General features: G+C 35.2%; 1 long non-coding RNA gene across 1 annotated transcript in view; it reads left to right on the top strand.

Moving 5' to 3' along the window:
- The first annotated feature begins 1,379 nt into the window (after positions 1-1,379).
- LOC141386125 (uncharacterized) overlaps positions 1,380-5,581 on the top strand; it is a 33,175-nt gene continuing 28,973 nt past the window's right edge. The window contains exon 1 of the long non-coding RNA XR_012407221.1: positions 1,380-1,797. This is a non-coding gene — a long non-coding RNA (uncharacterized lncRNA). The remainder of the gene's footprint in view (positions 1,798-5,581) is intronic.

Genomic DNA, 5,581 nt, shown 5'->3' with positions numbered 1-5,581 from the left:
CTGAAATAGCTGGCTGTTCATTCCGCTGTGGCGACCTCCGAAATAGAGACTAAGCTAAAGAATGAATGAATATCTGAAGACAACCATTAAAAGCAAAGGTTTTGAATATTGATTGTGCTACATACAAAAATGTAAGAAATTAGAAGAATAATTATGGTTTACACTCATGTCCTTCCAAATATTTATGATTGATTGATTGATTGATTGATTGATTGATTGATTAATTGATTGATTGATTGATTGATTGATTGATTGATTGATTGATTGATTGATATAGGTGAATGTAGTATAGATGAATTGGATAAGTTTAATAGACAGTTGATTAGTTGGATCTGCTTTTACCATTGTACTTTTTTACTATTTTACTAAACTTTGAGTTAGATACTGTACTGCCTTTATATGTAGAGCCTTTATATGTTTGCTACACAATGTGTACACCGACGGCTGTGCAGTGTGTGCCTGCTCTCTTCTTTAATCTCTTTATCAAGTAATCAAACGGGGGGAGGAGGGTTTGTGTTAAGGGGCAGGCTTGGTGAAACGGAGAAGGTCTCTACACATGTAATCCCTGTCATTAAATTTAAGCAATCTTTTTTTATTATTAATGAATATTTCAAGAGTTATTGCAAGACAGCTTCTCATTTGATTTCTCTTTCTTTTTTTTCTTTCTTTTTTTAAATCCCCCCTCTCACAAGTGAATAATTCTTTTAATGATTTAATTAATAGCATTGTATCTACAGATGAAAGGCTTATACTTAATCAGCCAAAACGGTTTGAACTAAGAATAAGCCCTGCCTGTCAATTATGTGCATTGTAGGTCCCAGTGTTCTCCCTAAACTAACATGAGCCGTAAGACTTCCGCTCTTAATTGAGGGTTAATAAATAAATGTGATTAGAGTAATCCCACTGCTTGGCTGTTGAAAGCTTGCAGGGAGATCGGCTGGCTGCTTGACTGGCTCTGTGTGTTTGTTTTACTGCCCTGGCGGTTTTCTCTGTGCTTTTGCCACAGTGCCAGATGAGAGCTCTCCAGTATTTGCCAGGTACTGTTTTATTTACCTGAAGCGCTGCTTCAATTTGACGACTGCCATATGTTTTATCCCACTGCGCTGCCTTTGCAGAGCCCGGCCATGTGTATGTGTGTGTGCATGTTAGGAGTGTTTGCATGGAAAAGGCACAGTGTTTAGGTGTGTCCACACCACAGTTACCACACATACACTCGTGAAAGCATGTGTTCATGCACAGGGACTGCCCCGGTCCAGGAGCCGTACGCATCAATTATTAATATGCGAAGAAAAAAAATGGTGGCAATCTAATGAAATTATCAACGTTGCTGAATTAATGATGAACGAGAATAAGAAAAGCCGGGGTTCTCTGGAGCCGACGAGCTCATTAGCTATGCAGTCTCATCACATCCTCTTTTGGAGCAGGCAGGCACTGGGGCTCTTTCCTTCTCTTCCATAGGACCTCGCTTTGGACTCCACTCAAACTTTCTCCAAAACTTCCTGTTGCCCTCACCTAAGACTTCTGCAAAGATGTTTGGATGCTTTTTTTTAAACTGTTGAGGAATACTGATCTGATTCTGGAGGCTTCATGGTCCAAGACCACCACCTTTTTCCTCTTTTCCTCTTGTCTTTCCTTTTGGTCGGTGGCCCCTATAGAGAGTATACAGGTTCTGTGTATGCAAATGAAGTGGTCTGCTCGGTTCATCGAGTTGGGATTGGACTAAAAGAAGAGAATATGCAAGACATCAAGGGGTCTCATTAGTTAAATTCAGTCTGAGGCCGAGGACCGTAGAGCCAGGTAGCGTATGAGATTATTATAATAGCAGCTTGTGGATCACGACTGAGTTTTAAACCTCTGTTCATTATGTCGTGTTCTGTTATGTTGCATGGTGTCATATTGTGAAATCATCCAAAGTTATTTCAGCCAAACTTTGAGCTGTCCTCTTGAATTCTGTAAGTTTGAGCTGGATTTCATTCTGCCCTTTTCTTGGTTTCTTCGTCGTCTTTGTAATCGCTCCTAGCAGCGGCCTCATTTAAAGTTCCTAATAAAGGTAGAAATGATTTCTGCCCTCGTTTTAAAGTGATGCAACTGAGTCGTTGTTCTCCATTGCACTTTGGTGGAGAGCAGACTGAAACGTCTCTTCAAGACTTCTGCAGTATTGATGCTTCCCTTTAGAGCTTGTCTGGAGGGTCTTTCCTTCACAGGCCAGATTTATTTATTTATAGAAAGTATTACATCAGTTGGTTATTGAAATGATGTTTTGCATAGAAAAGGGTCTTTTAAATTAATGTATTAAGGTAAAAATTGAAATAGAAAGAGCGTGTCTCTTCTTCGGTTTAAAGTATTGCTCCTTTTATTTAGTTCATTTTTTTTTTCCAAATGTTTTGAGTTTAGAATTGCTATCAATCCACTCAAGATGCAAATGTGTCAGCAAAAATGCAGGCTGATAAAGCATTCCTAGGTTGCACGGACAAATTGTAGACAATACAATTTAATCTGGAAGATGGTAATCTGATTGTGAGGGATTCGGTGATTTAATAAAAATGCAACACACTATCGTGAAAACAGACTGTCTCTGTCATCACAATTCGAAGGGAAAGCTGTGAGGTCACAGGTGTAATGTCATCATTGAAGTGCGCTTATGGTTCCCTTCTATGAATTGACTGGATTGATCCACATACAAATAAGGTTTGTCCTCAAAGGGCTGCCATCAATACATTGACTTCTTTTATGGGGGCCATCAAACAACCATTATGGGTGTCATGGGGGCGTCCCCTTAGGGAGATGCCGCCAGTGACGGATGGGAGGGGCGGAGCCGCTGTCTTCTGCCGGAGGCCCTGCAAGATGAGGGATTTGTTCCAATATGTCACAAAACTTAATGACAATAACTGCCTTATTTACTTTTATGTAAATAAGAATATTTTTCAATGATTAATGCAGTTTGTAAAAGCCATTAATATTATTTAAGATATTAATAAATACATTTTAGTTGTTTTTAGGGTTCAAAAACTGTTGTACACTGTAAAAATGCTGAATTTGTTTCTAAATTAAGTTTGGGTCAAAAATGGACAAACCATTGTCTACACTTAACACAAATTTGAGTTTAAAAGTGTTTTGTTGTTGTTGTTGTTGTTGTTGTCTATAATAATATTGTGATTGGCTCCTGTTACTCAAGTTAGGAAAGCAAAACCTTTCTCCAATTTTATTATATTTAGTTTCTGACAAATGCAGCTATTGATTCAAGTGATTCGTTCAAAAGAAAACTAAATCAAGAAGATGATAAATGCATACATGTTCTGCTATGGTTTTGTCTTAAACATGTGTTTGTTTGAAAATAATGTGCTTAAAATGCAACATCGAAAAGACCTTTGTGTTTTTTTGTAGAAACTACACTTTCAGAATTAAAGGTACAAAACCTGTCATTGGGGTGATACATTTTATAATTTTGTTCCTAACAGCTCCTCAACCCTTTAACCTCCCTACAAAAGAAAAAAAAAAAAGAAAAAGTTGGACTGCATTTCTTAACTGCTTATGTCATAGGTAAACACGCTGAATGCATTTTTTTTTTCAACACATGCCATATACTTTCTAAAATATCAGCCTCTACCAATGTTTGATATGTCATTAATGGGTAATGGTTGAAATGTCATTTTATGGTAAAAGTACAGGAATTAATACACTTACTAAGAAAATCAGAAAATAGTAAGTGTAAGACCAATTTATTTAAAAACATAATCAAGTTAAACTATTTTGAACTCTACATCAGCTTTATTTTTTGAAGTATGCCATAAAATATTTCAGTCTCTTTTTTTTTTTTTACAATAAAACCAAAATCAAGTGTAGTAGTGCAACAGAATTATGTTTGTTATATTATTATTATTATTATTATTATTATTATTATTATTATTATTATTATTATTTTATTTTTTATTTTTTATTTTTTTTAATCATTTAAAACAGTCATTCTTTAAATTACTTTAACAGCCATTATATAAACAGTCAAAATACGGTCAACCATTTGGTCAAGCAAGCAGTCATGCATATTAATAACTAAAAAATGTGAACCTCATAGTACCTTAATGGTACAAAAGTGAACCTTGAAATTACAAAACTCTACCCTTAAGTTACTAATTTTCAGCTGTATGGTATTAAAGTGTACCGTTTGAAAAGGTACCACTTCAGTGACACATTTTGTATTTTTATTTCTGAGAGTGTAGCTCTGATTTGTTTACACCAGGATAATTCGTAACTTGTTTTCAACAATGAAGTGTGGTGGACGAGCATTGTGAGCAAATCTGAAATGCAAATCAATCAAGCGATTTAAAAATCCCTTTGTTTCCAAATAAATCAGCTGTTTTGAAAGATTTAATGAATCACTTCTTAACACAGGGACTGTCAGTTTAAACATTTTTTTTTATCCCAAAACCATCCAAGACCAGCACAAAAACACACTTATCAAAAGGTTATTTCATTATTGCTATCAAAAATAGTTATTTGTTTTGTTTTTGATATTAGAGATGCTCATAAAAACCGATTAACTGTTAATCAAACAGGTGCGTTTTTTAACCAATTAATGGTATCAGTTAAACTATTAAAATATTATTATATAAGTGGCCAATCACAGCAAACGCGTTTTTTGCGTTGAAAGAGGCATCTTTTGAATGGTTTACGATCTTTAACTCTTACCGCACATTTACTAAACACGCCTGCGCACCTCACGTTTTTGTGCTCGCAGTTGAAAAAATTCTGAACAGAAAAAGCGTTATGTCAGCCGCGACTTTTTCATTCTTCAGTCAAACGAAAGCAGAGGTGGGGTTTCCATTGATTAAATGCATATTTCCATGGAGCGATCGATATGAGGTAGCCTGCTATTTTCATTTAATGGAGGAAAAAAAACATATGATTAGACAAACAGCATATGCAGGTTCTTAAAAGGATTCAGTCCGTTTTTATTTTGTTTTGTAATCTAAACTTGTCTGTTAAGTGAAAAATATCTAGGGCAAGACTATTTTTTTATTTAGTTTATTTATTTATTTATTTATTTATTTTTATGCTGTTGAAAATGCTGCAGGTGCTTGAAGATGTGCTGTTGTTAATGTGCTCTGTATGCTGTTGTTCGCATATTAAAATTAATCAGTATTTTAAAATGCGTTAATGTGTCAAACACAAAAAAAGACACGTCATTTATTTTTTTTTTAATAAAAAAAATATTGTATATTAATCTGACTAGTAAGGCGTTATAATTAGTTTAACCAGCGACAGTTGTTGCTTGGCAAAATTAACCTAAATGAGCATCCCTAGAGTTCATATTGCACAGTCCTATTTTAACTGCTAGTTTTAAAAAAATGCTTTAAAGGAAGATTTTTTTGCACTTGGCACTCTCCTCATGATGGAATTCAGCTTGAAGAACAAAAGCAAGTCAAGAAGTGGAGACACAAACAAGCGGCTTAAATTTGATCATCTAGGTGCAATTATCTTCCCTTGGCAGACAAGAGCTATAACCTATTATGAATACTGTTTAGCTCGTAGTTCTTTTCATGTACACCAAACGCCTTTGAGATCTCGCGGCCCTTGAATACAA

The sequence above is a fragment of the Danio rerio genome, chromosome 1 (genome assembly GCF_049306965.1).
Source record: "Danio rerio strain Tuebingen ecotype United States chromosome 1, GRCz12tu, whole genome shotgun sequence".
Lineage (NCBI taxonomy): Eukaryota > Metazoa > Chordata > Actinopteri > Cypriniformes > Danionidae > Danio > Danio rerio.
This window is presented reverse-complemented; position numbering and strand designations above follow the sequence as displayed.